Here is a 21520-nt window from a genome sequence, read left to right as displayed (position 1 = left end):
ATATATGTTAATAATGGTTTTTTTTAAGTTAATTTTGTGTTTTAGTACCGTAGCGGGTTGTGGGTTTATAGGGGAATAGGGTGGGAAGTAATTTAATTATATGAATTTAATTATACATTTTTGGGAATTATAAATTAATTTTAAATATTTTTTGCGTTTAAATTCTGTAGCGGGTTGTGGGTTTATAGGGGATTAGGGTGGGAAGTAATTTAATAATATGAAATTAATTATACATTTTTAGGAATTATACATTTTTTAAAAATAATTTCTGCGTTTAAATTCTGTAGCGGGTTGTGGGTATATAGGGGAAGAGGGTGGGAAGTAATTTAATTGTAATTAAGTAATATTTATATTTATTTATTGGTATTGATAATTATATTATTGTTAATTAAGTATTAATTGGTAATTAATTTTTATTAATTGGTAATTAGTTTTGAATAATTGATTAATTGATAATTATGTTAACTGTATTATTTTATTATTTGAGTGTTTCGTGCGTTTATAGGGGAATAGTGTTGGAAGTAATTGAAATCTAATTAAGTAATTATTAAATTTGTAGTTGGGTATTGATAATTAATTAATTGTAGATTAATTATTAATTGGTAAATATTTAAAATAATACTTTTTTGGTTATGAAAAATAATGTATTGTTGATTAATAATCAATTGGTAATTAAATATGTTTAAATATTATTTAGTGATATTTCTAATTAATATATTAATAAGATATTATTAATTGGTAATTAATGTATAATAATTATTATTTTGTGTTAAAAAAATATGTAATTGTTTAAGATTTTTTAATTGGTAATTAATGTTTGATAATTAATTTTTGGTATACAAAATTTAATTGTTCAATAATTTTTAAATTGGTAATTAATATTCCTTTATTATTTATTGGTATTTATTAATAATTTTTTGCTAATTAATTATTTATTGGTAGTTATGTTTTTAATAAATATGTATTGGTATTTGTAAGTAATTTTGAGTTATTTAATAATTAAATTATTAATTATTTTAAATAATTATTTTATTTAAAAGTATGTTATTTTTAACTTCTAAGCTATCCAACACTTTCTCTACTGTTGCACTCTCTGGAGTTAGAATAGTAATTTTTACCCCTACGCAATCCAACACTTTCCCTACTGTTGCACTCTCTGGAGATGGAGTAGTAATTTGTACCCCTACGCTATCCAACACTTTCCCAACAGTTGCACTCTCTGGAGTTGGAATAGTAATTGTTACCCCTACGCTATCCAACACTTTCCCTACTGTTGCACTCTCTGGAGTTGGAATAGTAATTGTTAGTCCTACGCTATCCAACACTTTCCCTACTGTTGCACTCTTTGGAGTTGGAGTACTAATTTTTACCCCTACGCTATCCAACACTTTCCCTACTGTTGCACTCTCTGGAGTTGGAATAGTAATTTGTACCCCTACGCTATCCAACACTTTTCCTACTGTTGCACTCTCTGGAGTTGGAATAGTAATTTTTAACCCTACGCTATCCAACACTTTTCCTACTGTTGCATTCTCTGGAGTTGGAATAGTAATTTTGATCCCTACGCTATCCAACACTTTCCCTACTGTTGCACTCTCTGGAGTTGGAATAGTAATTTTTACCCCTACGCTATCCAACACTTTCCCTACTGTTGCACTCTCTGGAGTTGTAATAGTGATTTTTACCCCTCGCTATCCAACACTTTCCATACTGTTGCACTCTCTGGAGTTGGAATAGTAATTGTTACCCCTACGCTATCCAACACTTTCTCTACTGTTGCACTCTCTGGAGTTGGAATAGTAATTTTTACCCCTACGCTATCCAACACTTTTCCTACTGTTGCACTCTCTGGAGTTGGAATAGTAATTTTTAACCCTACGCTATCCAACACTTTCCCTACTGTTGCACTCTGTGGAGTTGGAATAGTAATTTTTAGCCCTACGCTATCCAACACTTTCCCTACTGTTGCACTCTTTGGAGTTGGAATAGTAATTGTTACCCCTACGCTATCCAACACTTTCCCTACTGTTGCAGTCTCTGGAGTTGGAATATTAATTTTTACCCCTACGCTATCCAACACTTTCCCTACTGTTGCACTGTCTGGAGTGGGAATTTAAATTTTTACCCCTACGCTCTCCAACACTTTCCCTACTGTTGCACTCTCTGGAGTTGGAATAGTAATTTTTACACCTACGCTATCCAACACTTTCCCTACTGTTGGACTCTCTGGAGTTGGAATAGTGATTTTTACCCCTACGCTATCCAACACTTTCCCTACTGTTGCACTCTGTGGAGTTGGAATAGTAATTGTTACCCCTACGCTATCCAACAATTTCCCTACTGTTGCACTCTTTGGAGTTGGAATAGTAATTGTTACCCCTACGCTATCCAACACTTTCCCTACTGTTGCAGTCTCTGGAGTTGGAATATTAATTTTTACCCCTACGCTATCCAACTCTTTCCCTACTGTTGCACTGTCTGGAGTGGGAATTTTAATTTTTACCCCTACGCTATCCAACACTTTCCCTACTGTTGCACTCTCTGGAGTTGGAATAGTAATTTTTACCCCTACGCTATCCAACACTTTCCCTACTGTTGCACTCTCTGGAGTTGGAGTACTAATTTTAGCCCTACGCTATCCAACACTTTCCCTACTGTTGCACTCTCTGGATTTGGAATAGTAATTTTTACCCCTAGCTATCCAACACTTTCCCTACTGTTGCACTCTCTGGAGTTGGAATAGTAATTGTTACCCCTACGCTATCCAACCATTTCCCTACTGTTGCACTCTCTGGATTTGGAATAGTAATTTTTACCCCTACGCTATCCAGCACTTTCCCTACTTTTGCACCTTTTGGAGTGGGAATCTTAATTTTTACCCCTACGCTATCCAACACTTTCCCTACTGTTGCACTCTCTGGAGTTGGAGTACTAATTTTTACCCCTACGCTATCCAACACTTTCCCTACTGTTGCACTCTCTGGATTTGGAATAGTAATTTTTACCCCTATGCTATCCAACACTTTTCCTACTGTTGCACTCTCTGGAGTTGGAATAGTAATTTTTAACCCTACGCTATCCAACACTTTCCCTACTGTTGCACTCTCTGGAGTTGGAATAGTAATTTTTACCCCTACGCTATCCAACACTTTTCCTACTGTTGCACTCTCTGAATTTGGAATAGTTATTTTTACCCCTTCGCTATCCAACACTTTCCTTACTGTTACACTCCCTGGAGTCGGAATAGTAATTTATACCTCTACGTTATCCAACACTTTCCCTACTGTTACACTATCTGGAGTGGATATAGTAATTTTTAGCCCTGCGCTATCCAAAAATGTCCTTTATGTTGTTTTTTGGGAGCTGGAGTTGTAGTTTTATTGTCTCTGCTATTTAATATTTTTTTTTATTATTTTAGCTAATGTAGTATATAATTAATTTTAACAATCTTTAAATTAAATGTAATTTTGTTATTTAATTTGTATTTATGTTATTGTTTTATATGTGTAATGTGTTTGCAATTTTTAATATTTTTAAATAATTTATAATTTATTACAATAATTATAAAAACATTATTAAGTAAGTATATATATTATATATTATATGTATGTTTAATTCATTTTTTATTAAATTATATTGATTAATTATTAATTTTTAACATTATTAAATATATTTAATTATGTTTATTTTATTTATAAGTATTATTATGTTTATTTAACATATTTATTGTAACAAAAAAAAACCGATATTTTTAAAAACTATATTTTTGACATCTATATTTTTTTTTCGATACTTTTGCACTTACCATGTTGTAGATAGGATGTCGATATTCTTGACATCGATATTTGTGTTGCAATATTTTTGTAGGTCGATTTTCTGACCTTCGAAATTTTGTCAGAGATCCGCCGGGTAAGTCTGACGGCGCAAACAGGCAACATATAGATTTGCCCCCGGAGGCGGTCCCATATGTTGTTGTCTTAGTTGGAGTACCAATACTAGAAAAAGGGAAAAAAGAGGGATACTATGATTTAAAGAACAAGGTTATTCACTGGTTGGGTCAGAACAGACCCTCACCCCCTAATATTGATGGGGAAATTCTAAATGTACGTAGACTCGGCTGGGTTGGTCCACGGCCGAAGGAAATAATCAAAGGGGATTTGATTATTGTAAATTTTAGAGATCGCAGGGCAACAACGCACATAGCAAACTGGTTTCAAGGGCAAGGGCAGAGTGTTATTAGAACTTACGATCTGACCTATTTTTACCCACAGACACTATTGAGGAACCCAATACAGCCTAGAGCCCATCCCCGGTACCAACCTGGGGGCTTTAATTCTATTATTCCCATCTACAACCGTTTTTTAATTCTTCGAGGCTTGGAGGATGTAGACTGACTCCCCACTGGGGGAAAAAATTGGGATCCCCAAGGGTCTGGTGACAGGATACCAGAGAACAGTGATTCTCCGTTCCCCTGCCCTAATCTTCCCATAACTCAAAATAAGAACGTACAACAACAGGATCAAAGCTCCGTCCCTCAATGGGTGGGCGACCTGTTGGTATCCCCCCCCCATCTTTAAATACTATGACGGGCCATAATCGGGAGATCATTAAGCCAAAAATTGACGTTGTATTTTGGAACGTAGCTGGTCAACGCTCCAAACTAGGGAATGATGTCTGGAGTAATTTTATTTAAAATTTTAATATTCTGTGTTTACAGGAGACATGGCTGACAACGGAGATCCATGTAGATGGGTATAAAACCTATTTTTCACCTGCCCAACCATCTAAGTCTGGTAGGGCTAAGGGAGGTTTAACCATTTACATTTCAAACCTGATCAATATTGATGAGATGAGGGTTATAAAACTTGATCCTAGCTTTCAGATCCTTAGTTTTCGTATAAACACGAAGGACAATTTCCTGTTGGTAAATTTCTACAATAATCTTCCCGAGATAGAAGCAGCTAACTTAGTAAATTCTATCTGTTCCTTAATATCATCCTTTACAAGGAAATTAGCTAGGGAGGTAATTACCATATGGGGTGGTGATTTTAATCAGCCCTCTTGCCAAGTAACTAATCAATTTATATGTGGCATTTATGACGAGAGAGACAACCCTATTTCCCATTTTAGCCACACGAGATTAGGTAGCTCCCTAAACGAAACTATGTTCAACTTAGACCTAGGAATTGCCAATAATTTGGTCAATTCGAACATGTCAATGGCCCCTACCTTCCATGGGAGAGGTTTTTATTCCACCATTGATTTTATTTTGATCTCCAATGGAGCAATAAGAGGTGATAGCTCTTTCCATTTACATCAGATTGTCTTGAGCGACCATTATCCTCTGAGTATCACCATTCAACTCTCCCACAGACCCAACCCTAATATCCCTAGCCTATTGGACCAAAACAATTTAGTACTAGACAGATGCAATGGCTACTCTCTTAAGTGGGCCCTTGTTGATCCCGTTGAAATTGTAAAAACTGTGGTAACCAACGCATATTCGTCCATTGAGAAATGTTTAGATTTGGCCACAACAGATGCTGATGTCATTGCTAATTTTGGCACATTGACCAAGGCCATAAACGAAGCCCTAACGGTGAAAAACAATAATAAACCAAGGAAAAGACAGGGCTGGTTCAACCACAGCTGTACTGTAGCCTATTCAAACTTAAAATCTGCTCTACGCATGACAGTCAGGGTTCCCATTGAGATCTCCAAACTAAGGAGGGCATGCAATTCTGCCATAAAACAAAGAAAACTGGAGCTAAAACAACAACTTTGGGACCAATTGCACGAGAGCTGCTCATTTAAAATTAGTGCTGCATTCTGGAGAGTGGTAAAATCACCTTTTCTAATCGACAACGGTGCCCCCCCCAAAATAGAGGTCGCTATAGATGAAAAAGACTGGGTAGAGCACTTTTCTAAAACTTTTATGAAAAACCCAGCATCTACTAATAAAATCATTAGCGGTTCCTGCCACCAACGGTCTTCCCCGTTTCCCATTGACCTGGACATTTCATTAGACCAGGTCACTCGGGCTTTAAGTGCAAGTAAGAAAGGTAAGGCACCGGGCCCCGACGGGGTCCCAATAGACTTTTTTTAAATTCACACTGATCTTTGGATCCCTTTTTTGACTAGGGTCTTTAATGCACTGTGCACTGTGGGACTCCCGGAATCCTGGAAAAAATCCATACTTGTCCCGATTTTCAAGAAAGGGGACCGAAGATTAGTATCCTGCTATCGCCCCATCTCCCTTTTGGATTTCTTGGGGAAAATGATGGGCCGGATAATTCTCGGTCGTTTGCAGGAGTGGGCGGAGGATAGTAGCATCCTATCCGACTTACAATATGGGTTCCGTGAGGGTCTCGGGACCATCAACCAAGCCTTAAATCTATCACTTTTGATGGATAAATATGTAAATGTCAAGGCTGGAGTTCTCTACATGGTCTACGTGGACCTATCTGCCGCATTCGATTGTGTCAGTCACGCTAAACTCTGGTCTGTTCTGTTAGAGATGGGGGTGGAGCAGAGTGTAGTTACCTTCTTGAGGGAACTATACTCAAATGCGACCGCCAGGGTCAGGTTTGGGACTAGTGGAGAACTCACTGCGTCGTTCGGAGTGGAGAGGGGCGTTAGGCAAGGATGTGTCCTGGCTCCCTTTCTCTTTACCCTTTATACCAACGGATTGGAGAGGGACATGTTGAGGGGGGCACAGGACCTCCCTATGGAAGGCAATCGTCTAATACCAGCTCTTCTCTACGCGGACGACGCAGTGATACTGGCCCGCACCCCAAATGAACTACAAAGGGCGTTAAATAGGTACTCATCCTTTATGGCCAATTTGGATCTCAAGGTCAACATTGGTAAAACCTTTGTTATGAAGGCCGGGGTTGGTAAAAAAAATAAAACCAGAGATATTGACATGAACAATGAAAAACTGGCAACCGCAGATAAATATCCTTACTTAGGCGTGATGATTGACCAGAAACTAAACTGGAAAGCGGCAGTCGAGGTGAGGAAACTCCAATTTACGAGAACCACCACAGCCCTTGTAAATTTTTCTAGGAAACTAGGTAAAAAAAGCACCCATGGAAATGGTTAAAATCTACAAAGCTAAATGTATTACAGTGGCTTTGTATGGAGCGGGTGTGTGGGGCCACGCAGCTTTGGACTCTATCCAGGGGATTGAAAACACCTTTTTGAGGTATCTTCTTGCACTACCAAGGAGCTCCGCAAACTTTTCATGCCACTTGGAATTGGATCTTCCTTATGTGGCAGACCTTGCGAGAATACAGCCACTTCTATTATGGCATCGAATTTGGTCATCGGACAAAACAGTCTTTTCACAAACAATCATTCAAGACTGTAAAGCCCTGGAAAACGCACTCAAATCAAGGTGGTTATCCTATGTTAAAAGATTTTTAAATGACTTAGGGTTAGTAAAATATTACCATGATCCCCTTTTAATTCGGGAGGTACCGAGGAAGGTTTTTCAGAAACTCTGTTTAAACCACCTCGAAGAATTACGACTTACCTCCGAAGTTATGAAACAATCTGTTAGACACAGTTTGACTGTCCAGACGGTATTTGGAATGCAGCCCTACCTAACCTACAATATTACTGCTTATGAACTGTTTCTTTTGGTTAGGTTCAGGCTGAATTTTTTCCACCGTCTAGTTGCATTTCCATTGAGAAACAATTGGGCGAAAATATTACCCCCTTGTCCCTGTGATGGGACTTCTACCCAATCTACAATGCATACCATTCTTTTTTGCAAATACTATACGGAACATCGGAAAAAACTACTTATCCCATCCCAAACGACTGGGCTTTCGAACATGTCGTCCAGCTTTCCTTTCTTTACAGCTATTGGATGGGGCGGGGCTGGTTTATACTGTCTCTAATCTGCTGCAGTACATCATGCGCCATAGAACGAATTTAGGATGATTTTGATACGCCCCAGATGACAAGTATGGGTTGACGACGGGATCTGAGTGTTTTAATCTACACTTATTTTTATGATCGATTTTATTGCTATTCATTGGTTGTCAAAATAATTTCAATGCTATTTATTCAGTTATTATATATGCACTGTCAGTTTAGCCGTGATTAATTTCCGTTGACAAGAGCTAATGAATTTTATATTGTTGGCATATTTTTTATGAGATGTTTTTAACATTGTATTTGTTTCTGCATCTTTTATGACCTGTCTTCGGAAGGTCGAATAAAGAAATCTTTGATTTGATTTGATTTGAATTCCTTGCAGTCAGTGCTATTGCATTATGTGATGCATGTGCTAGAAACACTTAACCTGTGACTAAACATATCAAAAATATATTTCAATAGTTCTAGGGAACCCACAATGTTCTGCTAATGTGCCACTCTTAACAGTATAAATATGTGTTTGTGCTGAGCATCACAATTCATGTGTTTTTTTCTTTCTTAATGTAGCTAATTCTCCTGCTGAATCCATCGAGCAGCAACTATCCAAGCAGGAGATAGCCTCCCAGCTGCGGTGCCAAAGGTTGGAGGCCACGGCAGCAGAGTACCGCTGGCTGGTGGCCTTAGAGGAGGAAGGGGAGGAGGCACAGGCCTCAAGTTCCTTGGGCTGCCAGACAGGCCTACCACTAACACAGTCATGCCACCACTGGTGTCACCTGCAGCTGAGGTTTACTGCTGCCCAGAACACCAGCCCTTCCTCAACTTCATCTTCTGACCACCTCCTCCACTGCATCTGACATGAGCTGACACTCCTTAGGCGTAGCCAACAGAACCTGACCAGTGAGGTGGCAGATATCAAGAAAGAGAGTGAAGCCCCTCAAGGGGCAGTTATGGATAGAGAGGATGGGAAGGGGAGATGGGAAAGGGTCAAAGGCACATTTGGAGTGTTTGCTTGGGCAGGGGGACAGGTCTGTTTTTGGAAGAGAGGGTAGGGTTTATATGTTAAAAAAATTAATTAGCCTTTCTTTCCCTTTAGTACTGTCTTGTAATGCTACTTAACGTAGGATTGTGGTTTAGTGATGAGAACGAGATGAGAAACTGTCTGCTGAAATCGTCACACATTATACTGTACATCCACTCCCCCAGACCTTCTTTACCTGAAGTCCCTTGCTATGTATTTATTCTTCAGTAGGTTACTTACCTCATCCTGTAGTCCAGTATACCCCTCTACCAGAGTGGGAATGGAAAACTAATTGTGCTTGACTTTATTGCCTGATGAGGTTTTGCAGCTCTTCCCTCAGTCCAGTATACCCCTCTACTAGAGCGGGAACGGAAAACTAATTATGGTTGACTTTATTGCTTGATGAGGTTTGACAGCAGTATCTATCAGTGATACTGTATACTACTGAGTTACTGCCCTTGTACTTCCCTTTGTAAATAGAATTGACCACTAATGGGGTCTACCTACAGCATACACAGAAATCTCAATCTTATCTCTCCTTCCTGAGAACAACTTCAGTAGTACTTAACTAGTTTACCCTAATAGATTCAGCAATATCTGCTACCCGCCTTAATCATCTCAACCCATATTGCTGGGTTTCCCAAAGGGCCTTCTTAATGCTGGTGGCAGCAGTAGGCTGGTGCTAAAAGGGAAGAAATCATGAAGACCCACCTATTCCAAATGAAGCTTTTGAGGTGAACTCCAATTGTAGGATTTCTCAGAAGGATTATCATTCACACGCCCCTAGTCTGAAAAAAATTCAGAGTTGATATATAATCTAAGACTGAGAGCACCGTGACAAAAAAGTGATACAAACAACAACTAGCAGTAGTGAGCAATCTGTGGACCTAGTATTTAATGCATTAAATAAATTAAGACTAAACTTACTAAAACCTTGAGTCAGGGCTCAAGAGAAGGTTACTCCATGTTGCATACAGTTTTTAATCAATACAAGCCCTGGTTCACAAAGGTAAATTAACTTACACTTTTGGTGTAAGTTTACTCTTGCTGTGAAAGTTTACGACTTGGGGTAATTTTTCTATCAGTAACTTTGCAAGTACTAAGTAACTCCTATTATTTAAATAGAGTTACTACTAGCAGTTAGTGCTACTCACAAAGTTGCTACTCAACGTTACTGGTAGTACAGTTACAAGAGTAAACCTACACAAAAAGTGTAACTTTACCTTTGTGACTCAGGCCATAGATAGTGCACACTAGCAAGACATAGCCTGTGACAGACATTGTTCTAAAACTCTGCACTATGATAATGATGTCCCTTGCAGATCTGAGTGGGTACTATGGCTGGCGTGGGCTATTGTTTAGTTCAGAAGGTCCAATAAAAGTGGGCATCACTTTCATCAAATCCAACAAGTGTGTGATCAATTTATGGTATAAATTATTTAGTCACACCTCAATAGGCCATACAAGCTGGGGTAAGAGGTTTAGGGGTTTTATGAATGGATAGAAAGAGGGGTTGGGAAAAGTGAGAGAGACAAACACAACATTCATCAAGTCCACGGGCAGTACATCACCATCATCACATTTGTTAGGGAAAGAATGACATAGTTCAGTTACCAAATGCAAACAGTCCTTTAGCCCCAGAGTCTCCAATAATGTAATTGTTATGTTACCTAGGGATGACAAATGCAAAATAGGGAAGACCCAAACAGTTCTGAAAATTGTTGTTGTTAAGAAAAGAAAAATGACTCTGCATATATCCCAAAATCGATGGTGCAGCTGCATTCTTCTTCTCAGAATGTCTGTCTTTGGTGCAGGGCTGAACCAATGCAGTTAGCAGGAGTGGCAGTGTTATAAAGCTTTCGCGTAGAAGGAGAGAGGCCCATGGAATGCAAAAGGTAAATGTCAATATTGTAGAGCCAAAGTAAGCTTCATGGTGGATAAGGATCAAGAAGGAAGAGCATAGGTTGGAACAGTCATGTGTGATTAACCGAAAAGCAAGAACAATCTTTTACCACCAATCCCAGACGAGTAGCTGCATGCACCTGGCTGATCAATCTTACAAATGCCAATAACATTTAGCTGTGTTGTCCATCATGTGTCCAGTGACACCCCCCAGACCACCACCACTTAATTAGAGTTTGATATTGGAGCCAGCCCACTAACCAGCATTTTCCTAATCAACACCTCTCTCCAGTCAACAGGAGTAGGCTTCTTTGCGTCATGTTGTTTCCCATTGAAGTAGATAGGTATTGTTCCTAACTTCATTCTTCTGGCTGTTGTGGTAGTTGCATCCCTTCGTCTTTGAAGGATGTAGTCGGTGATCAGTCTGTACTGCTCAATCAGATGTTGCAGAATGTAGTAGTTCGAGTTTCAATGTGTTGGCGCCTCCCATATGAAGGCTTTAACGGGTACTCTATTAGCACACTGAATGATCCTTAACTGATTATGAGATTTAAAAGAATGAGTGCAGATTCTTTGGCAGGAGACCAATAACGTACTGACTATATATTGTTTTTGAGAAAGTACTGTACAATCAGGTTGATGCAATGCACATAACAAAGGATCCTGAAATATCCACCATTTGCCATGGCCTTGACTATATTACTGCCATTGTCCGTGGCAACAAATCCATTTCTGTAACCTCAGGGTTGATGCCATTCAAACATCGTCCTGTTAAACATTTCCAAGATGTTTATAGCTGTATGGGATTTCTCCATGGCCTACATAGCTACTTTTGCATGCCACCAAATGCCCTTAAAACTTTCTTCAGTGCTAAGACCTTTTTTGGTAATTTTTGCCTAAGCCCCAAAAAAGAGATCCAGTGTGCAGTGATACACATGTGATCAGTTGCTCTACAACATGTCCATATGTCTGTCCTCAGGTGGATAGTGTGAAAAGCATTCTGTGGCATTCCTTGGCCAACATCATGATGGTGAGATGGAATAGCAACTCTAGCAAAATGGGTCCAGCTGGGAACCTATCATTTTGGCCTGATGTCTGCCACAAATTTGAAAAATCGCACTCTTTCCACAAAATGAAAATGGAGGTGGTCCAGCACTAACAATTTAGGCAGATTCCCATTGCACAAATGTGCCCTTGGGTGGTTGCATTTTTAGGGACCCCTCCTGCCTAAATATGCTTGTAATAGTAGCTTAGATTTTGTTCTCTTCTGGTGCCACTGACCCAGGTGACATCCAGAGAGAACCAGGAGGTGGGAGACTCAATGTGCATCTTGGAGGAATCACGGTATGAGGGGGAGGTGTCTGTATCTGAGTTTGGTGCCATTTGGAGGTTGTTGATGTGGGTAATATTGGCACACTACAGGGGGCATGGCTGCTTTGTGTAATGCTGGCCTCCATTTCTATCACATGACCAATTTCTTCTTCTAGTACTGTAAACTGAGCTGACTCCGCTCTCTCATCAAAAGCACCACAAGCAGTTCTCTTTTTAAGGTGAGTATCCTCCCACCGAATTGCATGCTGTTTTTTGGATTGTATGTTTGGCCTCTAGTACAGTAGTGCAAACCTGGCTTTCCTCGATGAACACTTTCATGGCAAATGGAGCATATGGCAATGTTATCCTCCTGTTTGCTAATCATAAAGAAGTCCCAAACTGGGGTGGGGAACTTTTTTAGTGTACCACTGCCAATGCCTAAAGATCTGGAGTTAGGTGTCTGTGTCCTTTCCCTCTCTGTAGAACGTACTCCGACTGTGTTAGTGGTGGATGCAGGTCTCAGTTGGGGTCTTACAAATATAGAAGCCGACAGTGATGGAACTATGGGGCATATCAACAAGGGCTTTATCTCTGCTTTTTTGGCTTTAAAAGCCAAAAAAGCAGAGATAAAACTAGCACCCTATCAACAACAGGGTGCTAACACGCAAATTTGCATGTTAGCACCCTTTTACTCTACGCTTCCCCTTGCATCTCTAATGAGATGCAAAGGGGGCGTTCCAGAGTAAAATAATAGGAGAAATGTCGCTAAGCGACATTTCTCCTATCATCAAGAATGTCGCTAACCCTGTTAGAGACAAAAAAAGCAGCGCTAACCGCGGTTAACGCTGCTTTTTTACGTCTGCTAATTTTCAGACTTAGCCATGATATCCTATGGAAGGAGGATATCATGGCTAAGTTTGCCTGTCCCTATCAACAAGGTAACGTGTGATTATCGCTGGGTTTCCAGCGATAATCTTACGTTAGCCTGTTAGCGTGTAGATTTTTATCGCTATTGAGATGAGCGTTGCTAATAGCACGCTATCTCAGCGATAAAAATTCACGCTAGCCGGCGATAATTATCCTCACGCTAAGAGCGCTGAGCGATAATTATCGCCGGTTGTTGTTGATATGCCCCAAAATCCCTCTGAGCAGGTTAAACAGGAGGGGTCTTCTCTGTGTCCTCTGTCCTGCCCTTCATCCTGACAATCGCTGGCTCATCGTCATCACTGTCACTCAACATAATTCTAAGCCTTTCAGTAAATTTTATTTTCTCTAGTAAATCGGGGTGGGTCTCAGACGTGGCTGAGGTCCAATCCATGTCCAGATTATCAGAGGGGAGTCTTGGAGAAGATGGTCGAGTACCCTTTTTTTCTTGCTGGCCATCAAGAAGCCAATGGTTGAAGAGAACTATCTTGTTCAGCAGGAAGCTCAGCCTCCTGTTCTGCTCCTACATTAGGAAGAAGTGTTGCCTGCTGCATCTCCTGTTGTCCACTTTCCTGCAACGATTGGGTCTTTGGGGCTGAGACAAATCCAGTTCAAACTCACTGCTCATTGCCTTGACTGCAGTGGTTGTAATGCAGAGAGACTTGGGCTTCGGCTTAGCCTTAGGTTAGAGTGGTGCTGTTGATGAGGGAGTGTTGCTCCCAGCCTTTTCGTGGCAGGTACACCACTTTTCCTGACAAAGGTGCAGGTTGGCCCACCAGTGGTGGCAATATCTTTCTTCTCCTCCTCACTGGCCACTTTCTTGGCAGGGACATACTTCTTTGAGGCCATCTTCAAGTTCTTTCTTAGCTTTGGCAGCTGCCAAAGCTGTGTCACTGCTGGCCTTCTGTCTGGCAGGACTGTGTGTGATGTCTGTTGTGCACCTCAAAACAAACATACATGGAAACCAAGTGAAAAATTCTGAGAAACGTGAGATTTTCAGTTTGAATCTACAGACAATATAATTTATTGAGGTCATCACATACAATTAGCAATAGTGTGTCCATTTCAAACCATGAATAAACATAATATCTCAATGACATACAGATTGAAAAGGTTACCGTATGTGTCTCTAATGCCTATGAGATTCCTGTGGCAGACAGGGGGTACAGGGAAAATAGAATAAACAAATTATTGCTGGTGTGCGTCTCTGAGACACCTACAGCAGAATGAGGATGCTGGGGAAAATTGAATAATCCTTAAAATAATTATTGCTAGTGTGCACCTATGAGACACCTATGGCAAGCTGGGGGTACAGGAAAAATAGAATAATCCTTAAAACATTGTTACTTGATACTAAAATGGAAACAATGAATAAAAAAAGTAAAAACACTGTACTTAAATCATCCTCTAGCACATTAAACATATATCAGAGAAAAAAGAAAAAAAGAACAACAAACAAAAAGGCATAGGCCTCGTCTATCAAAGCCCTGATAAAATGGCTTTGAAAACTCAAAGTGGAAGAAAAGTATTTACACACTCATTACACAAAGGTGCCGATCACGATCCGGCAAAAACCGGGTACGAACCGTCGGACGGAGCATATTCTCCGTCCGACGCGTACCCGGTCGTCAATTTTTACAAACAAGGAATTACGATTCGCACGGGTACACCATTACCGTACGAATCGTAAAAAAGCCCGACCGAACAAAAAAACACCTACCAATGCGATCCGGGAAAGCGCCGACCTGACGTCGGGACGCTCGCAGCCAGCCATTCACGACCCAGGAATCACGATTCGCACCGACGTCACCCCGCACGGTGAATATTTTGCGGCAGCCAAAAACTGCCGGGAAATCAGGACGACGCGAACAAGGACCACCAGTACGCGACGGACAGACGACGACGCGAACAAGGAGGACCAGTACATGACGGACACACAGGACGACGCCACCAAGGAGGACCCGTACGCGACAGGACGACGCGATCAAGGAGGACCCATACGCGACAGGACGACGCGATCAAGGAGTACCAGTACGCGACGGACAGACATGGACCCTAACCTACGAGTCATCCCTGCCCTCATAGCAGTACACCTCCTCTACAGGTTACGACGCAGACGCCGCAGAAGGTCAGAATAACTAAGGGAGGGGGGAAAGTGGGGTTGGGTGGGGTGGGGGTGGCACGACCAGGGCAGGCCACAAAACAACCACATAAGTCACACACCACACATGGCCTCGACATACCTGACTCCCATGCCCTGGTCACCACAAGGGGGTGGGGGCGTGTCCTGATAAGCCAGCGACCGCCACAACGGAAGTCCGTCACCACGCGAACCGGCAACACAACCAGACAGGTACGTCCCGTACCCACGCCTGAAGAGCGTGGGTACGAATCGTACCACGCCCACACACACGTCACCCCAACAATGGCGGGACGGATCGTACCCACGTGGCAAAGGCCTGGGTACGGGCCGCACAAACATCACATAGCGTGGGGACGGATATGTACGGACCCTACCCCCACCCCGTATGCAAGGAGCGTACCCCCCACCCCAACAGTGAAAGTACGACCCGTACCCCCACCCGCGTATGCATGGAGCGTACCCCCAGCCCAACAGTGTAAGTACGACCCGTACCCCCACCCGCGTATGCATGGAGCGTACCCCCCACCCCAACAGTGTAAGTACGACCAGCACCCCCACCCGCGTATGCATGGAGCGTACCCCCCATGCCAACAGTGTAAGTACGACCCGTACCCCCACCCGCGTATGCAAGGAGCGTACCCCCCAGCCCAACAGTGTAAGTACGACCCATACCCCCACCCGCGTATGCAAGGAGCGTACCCCCCAGCACAACAGTGTAAGTACGACCCGTACCCCCACCCGCGTATGCATGGAGCGTACCCCCCATGCCAACAGTGTAAGTACGACTCGAACCCTCACCCGCGTATGCAAGGAGCATACCCCCCATGCCAACAGTGTAAGTACGACCCGTACCCCCACCCGCGTATGCATGGAGCATACCCCCCAGCCCAACAGTGTAAGTACGACCCGTACCCCCACCCGCGTATGCATGGAGCGTACCCCCCAGCCCAACAGTGTAAGTACGACCCGTACCCCCACCCGCGTATGCATGGAGCATACCCCCCATGCCAACAGTGTAAGTACGACTCGAAACCTCACCCGCGTATGCATGGAGCGTACCCCCCATGCCAACAGTGTAAGTACGACTCGAACCCTCACCCGCGTATGCAAGGAGCGTACCCCCCATGCCAACAGTGTAAGTACGACCCGTACCCCCACCCGCGTATGCATGGAGCGTACCCCCCAGCCCAACAGTGTAAGTAAGACCCGTACCCCCACCCGCGTATGCATGGAGCATACCCCCCAGCCCAACAGTGTAAGTACGACCCGTACCCCCACCCGCGTATGCATGGAGCGTACCCCCATGCCAACAGTGTAAGTACGACTCGAACCCTCACCCGCGTATGCAAGGAGCGTACCCCCCAGCCCAACAGTGTAAGTACGACCCGTACCCCCACCCGCGTATGCATGGAGCGTACCCCCCAGCCCAACAGTGTAAGTACGACCCGTACCCCCACCCGCGTATGCATGGAGCGTACCCCCACCACACCAGTGTAAGTAGACTCGTACCCTCACCTCGAATGCATTGAGCGTACCCCTACCGTGTATGTTCCAAGCGTACATATCCTGAAATCGGAGGTGTGTGTGCAGAGTCCACCCAGCAGTGCCCTGAGACAGGAGGGGTGGGTGCCTATCACTCCCAGCAGTGCCCTGAGACAGGAGGGTTTTGTGCAGAGTCCTCCCAGCAGTGCCCTGAGACAGGAGGGGTGGGTGCCTATCACTCCCAGCAGTGCCCTGAGACAGGAGGGGTGGGTGTGGAGTCCTCCCAGCAGTGCCCTGAGACAGGAGGGGTGTGTGCAGAGTCCTCCCAGCAGTGCCCTGAGACAGGAGGGGTGGGTGCCTATCACTCCCAGCAGTGCCCTGGGACAGGAGGGGTGTGTGCAGAGTCCTCCCAGCAGTGCCCTGAGACAGGAGGGGTGGGTGCCTATCACTCCCAGCAGTGCCCAGACACAGGAGGGGTGGGTGCAGAGTCCTCCCAGCAGTGCCCTGAGACAGGAGGGGTGGGTGCCTATCACTCCCAGCAGTGCCCTGAGACAGGAGGGGTGTGTGCAGAGTCCTCCCAGCAGTGCCCTGAGACAGGAGGGGTGGGTGCCTATCACTCCCAGCAGTGCCCTGAGACAGGAGGGGTGGGTGCAGAGTCCTCCCAGCAGTGCCCTGAGACAGGAGGGGTGTGTGCAGAGTCCTCCCAGCAGTGCCCTGAGACAGGAGGGGTGGGTGCCTATCACTCCCAGCAGTGCCCTGAGACAGGAGGGGTGTGTGCAGAGTCCTCCCAGCAGTGCCCTGAGACAGGAGGGGTGGGTGCCTATCACTCCCAGCAGTGCCCAGACACAGGAGGGGTGGGTGCAGAGTCCTCCCAGCAGTGCCCTGAGACAGGAGGGGTGGGTGCCTATCACTCCCAGCAGTGCCCTGAGACAGGAGGGGTGTGTGCAGAGTCCTCCCAGCAGTGCCCTGAGACAGGAGGGGTGGGTGCCTATCACTCCCAGCAGTGCCCTGAGACAGGAGGGGTGGGTGCAGAGTCCTCCCAGCAGTGCCCTGAGACAGGAGGGGTGGGTGCCTATCACTCCCAGCAGTGCCCTGAGACAGGAGGGGTGGGTGCAGAGTCCTCCCAGCAGTGCCCTGAGACAGGAGGGGTGGGTGCCTATCACTCCCAGCAGTGCCCTGAGACAGGAGGGGTGGGTGCAGAGTCCTCCCAGCAGTGCCCTGAGACAGGAGGGGTGGGTGTGGAGTCCTCCCAGCAGTGCCCTGAGACAGGAGGGGTGGGTGCCTATCACTCCCAGCAGTGCCCTGCGACAGGAGGGGTGGGTGTGGAGTCCTCCCAGCAGTGCCCTGAGACAGGAGGGGTGTGTGCAGAGTCCTCCCAGCAGTGCCCTGAGACAGGAGGGGTGGGTGCCTATCACTCCCAGCAGTGCCCTGAGACAGGAGGGGTGTGTGCAGAGTCCTCCCAGCAGTGCCCTGAGACAGGAGGGGTGGGTGCCTATCACTCCCAGCAGTGCCCTGAGACAGGAGGGGTGTGTGCAGAGTCCTCCCAGCAGTGCCCTGAGACAGGAGGGGTGGGTGCCTTTCACTCCCAGCAGTGCCCTGAGACAGGAGGGGTGTAACACATGTGTGTGAGGCCAGAATTATCCACATGCATACTGGCTACAAGGGAACATGTCCCCATGAACTCATGTCAACAGACTCCACACACAAGTACAGTGATCACCAAGGATGCCACGATTGTTGCAGGTGGAGACATGGCCCTGCATTCATGGCCAAAGTAGAAGGGCTCCGTCACACACACAGCTCATGTAGACACAGCTCTGCGCTAAACATTGGGAACACCCTGCAGGGAAGAAAGCTGGGTACACAGAGGAAGGAATACACCCTGGGACAAGTGCACCATGCAGTAACTGCTTACATGAACAAAGAAAGTTATCCAACACCTTGTGATGGCACACAGATCCCAGGGTCCCACCAATGAGCAGTACACTACTACATATCCCACACACCCAAACCCTTACACACCACCCAAAACCATGTAGCAGCCCCACCAACACCAATACCAGCATAGCAGTAGTGTGATAATGAAAACAAAATTAAGCTTTATTCAGCATGAGCACAATGTCCGTGGATCGCAGGCAGTTCAACCTTCACAAAGCCCATAGGGCAGTCAATGATTCTCAGCTGGATGGGGGACACAGTGGGATGCGTGTCCCCTACCTTGCCTGCACAGTCAAATGGCATCGTCTTCCACACTGGTGAGGGCATCAGGGGGGGGGGGGAAGCAACAGGCACCGCAGGGACATCAGGGCAAAGGGGCGGCGTTGTGGGTGCAGGGATGGAGGACTCCACCACAGGGGGTGGGGCAGGGCCAAAGGCGGAGGCCAGGATGGCACTACACACCTTTGCAAGGTCCTCCAGGGAGTCCCCTGCACCTGAAGGGACCTCAGGCCCCAAGGAGGGGGGGGGTCAGAGGGATGGGTCGCAGCGCCACCAGGGGAGGGTCGAGACAGGGGGGGAGACTCAACCACCCTGACCGGGGACCTCCTTGACCGCTTGCGTGGTGGTGTAACTGTGGGGCTCAGGGACAGAGCGGCCATGAAGGAGTCCTTGGGGGAGATGTGGCCAGGAGAGCTGAGGGGAGGGGATTTGGAGGCAGTGGACTGGGTGGAATGCGGACTCCCACTATGGCTGCGTGTCACACGTTTACCCCCCGACCCAGTGGGTGTGCCTACCTCACCCTGTGTGTGCGTGTCAGGAGGAGTGCGGTGGACCTTCCCTGCTGGTGTGGTGCCCGTGTCCGTTGATGTGGGTGCATGCCGACGTCTGGGTGTACGTGGGACAGGCATGGGAGTGGGAAGTGTGGATGGGGCAGGGGTAGGTGGTGGGAGGTCGCGCTGCAGGAGACCCACTGCTGCAGTCAGTGTGGAGTCTATGGACCTCAGCAAGTTGCGTTGGTCAGCCTGCGATGAATGAATGCCCTCCAAGAAAGCCTCGATGTTGGTGAGGGTTTTGCCGTGGGCATGGAGGACATTAAGGATCGCAGCCTGACCAACCTGCAGTTGCCGCTGGATGTCCACAGACTCTGCATTGGCGGCAGCAGTGGAGACAGGGGCAGGGGGTGCGGTGCCTGGCAGGAAGGAGACATGCTGTGACCGGGCACGCTGGGAAGGGACACGAGCAAGTGGGAGGCGGCTGATGGAAACTGAGGGGGCGGTGCGAGGTGTTGTTCCGCTGTCAGCTGCTGGTGCAGCCTCCGCCCACTCGGAGACATCCTCCTCGGACCTGTCAGCTTCGTAGTCTGATGTGCCAGTCGACAGGTCCTCGGCCACACTCTCCTCCGCCTCTGTCCCACTCGATGTGCCAGACCCGATGTCACGGCTGGCACTGGTGCTCGGTCCCTCCGCCTGGTCTGTGTCCATGTCTCCCTCTGTGTCCCCCGACGATGCTGTGGGCAGGGTGGAGAGACAGAAATTAATCAGACACCTGTACACATCTGTCACATGAGTCCAATCCACATAGGTAACATTGCATAGCCTGAAAAGGAAGATCCCTAACATCTACTGAACAGGGTACCGATGTAGGGCATGAAACACACAGTTGGTTGAGCCACCATGCCACTGAAATACCATGGAGAGCATGAGACAATAGCTAAAGACAGGAAACGGAGTCTGACATAGCACCCAGGCCCTGGGGACAATTCAGCACTGCATCTGCACCACACAGCGTTGGCGAAAATACCGATGACCAGGGACCATATCCATGAACTTGAGACACATGCTGCATAGGTAATGCTGAAAACATGCCCAACATGACTCGGTCACTGCACATTGCGTGTGTGTCCAGACACATCACACACTGCCCAGACCCAGCAAGTGGAAATCAGGATTTGACACATAGGCATTGCCCGCCCCAACAAGACCCTACACGAGGCAAATTGTTGAGACACAGGTGGCACCAACATCTCATAGTCTGGGTGATACACACAGGGGCAGGCAAAAAGCAAGATTGGACGCCAAACAGCCAAGGTGCGCCTGTACAAATAATGAGGTACCAGTGCCCATCCTCAGATGAGTATAACAAGACACACAGGCACTGGCAACTGTGAGTATGAAGAAGGACAATCAGGTCAGGCTGCACAGTGGACACCTGTACAAAATAGCACGTCAATATACATGGTGACAGGGGACAATGGCACAGAGCACAACCTACGCTGTAGACACTGAGATTGGCCACGTTTATGATGACACATACACCACTGAGGAAGAGCTGCCCCAGGGGACAGTAGTGGGCACACAACTACATGGTACTGAAAGGTAATGACTGCAACACACGTCACCATCCCTGCAATATGTGTATCGCACACTCATGCACATCATGTCACAGGCCACTACATAGGACATGCGCGCTGTAAGGCATGACACATGAGAGACCAACTCCCATGTCTGGAGTCAGCATTAGGGGTGGGCGGAATTTGCGGAATTAACCTTCGCAAATTATCGCGAGAATGTTTAAAATTATCGCAAACAAGCAGAAATATCGCGAAGATGCGGAAGTTTTTTTCCGGCATGTTCGCGAGATTTTCTGCATGGTTGCGGGTCGCCAACTTACCCATGTGGTTGCTTGCGGGCGCGGCCATCTTGTTTTGAGTTGTTCTCGCGGTGCATGATCGCGAGAAGAAAGACGTGATCGCGCGACGCATGACGTCACTGCGGGCGCGAACTGTCGCGAGACAGCGCAAATGGCTAAAAACAATACAACATCTCATGGAGAACGCGACCGGATCAAGAAAACTTGTCGGCGAACGCAGGGATTCAGGTAAGGCGATCGCGCGCGCGCGAGAATGTATCATTTTA

The sequence above is a fragment of the Triturus cristatus genome, chromosome 9, assembly GCF_964204655.1.
Source record: "Triturus cristatus chromosome 9, aTriCri1.1, whole genome shotgun sequence".
NCBI classification, from domain to species: Eukaryota; Metazoa; Chordata; class Amphibia; order Caudata; family Salamandridae; genus Triturus; species Triturus cristatus.
Note: the sequence above shows the minus strand (reverse complement) of the source record.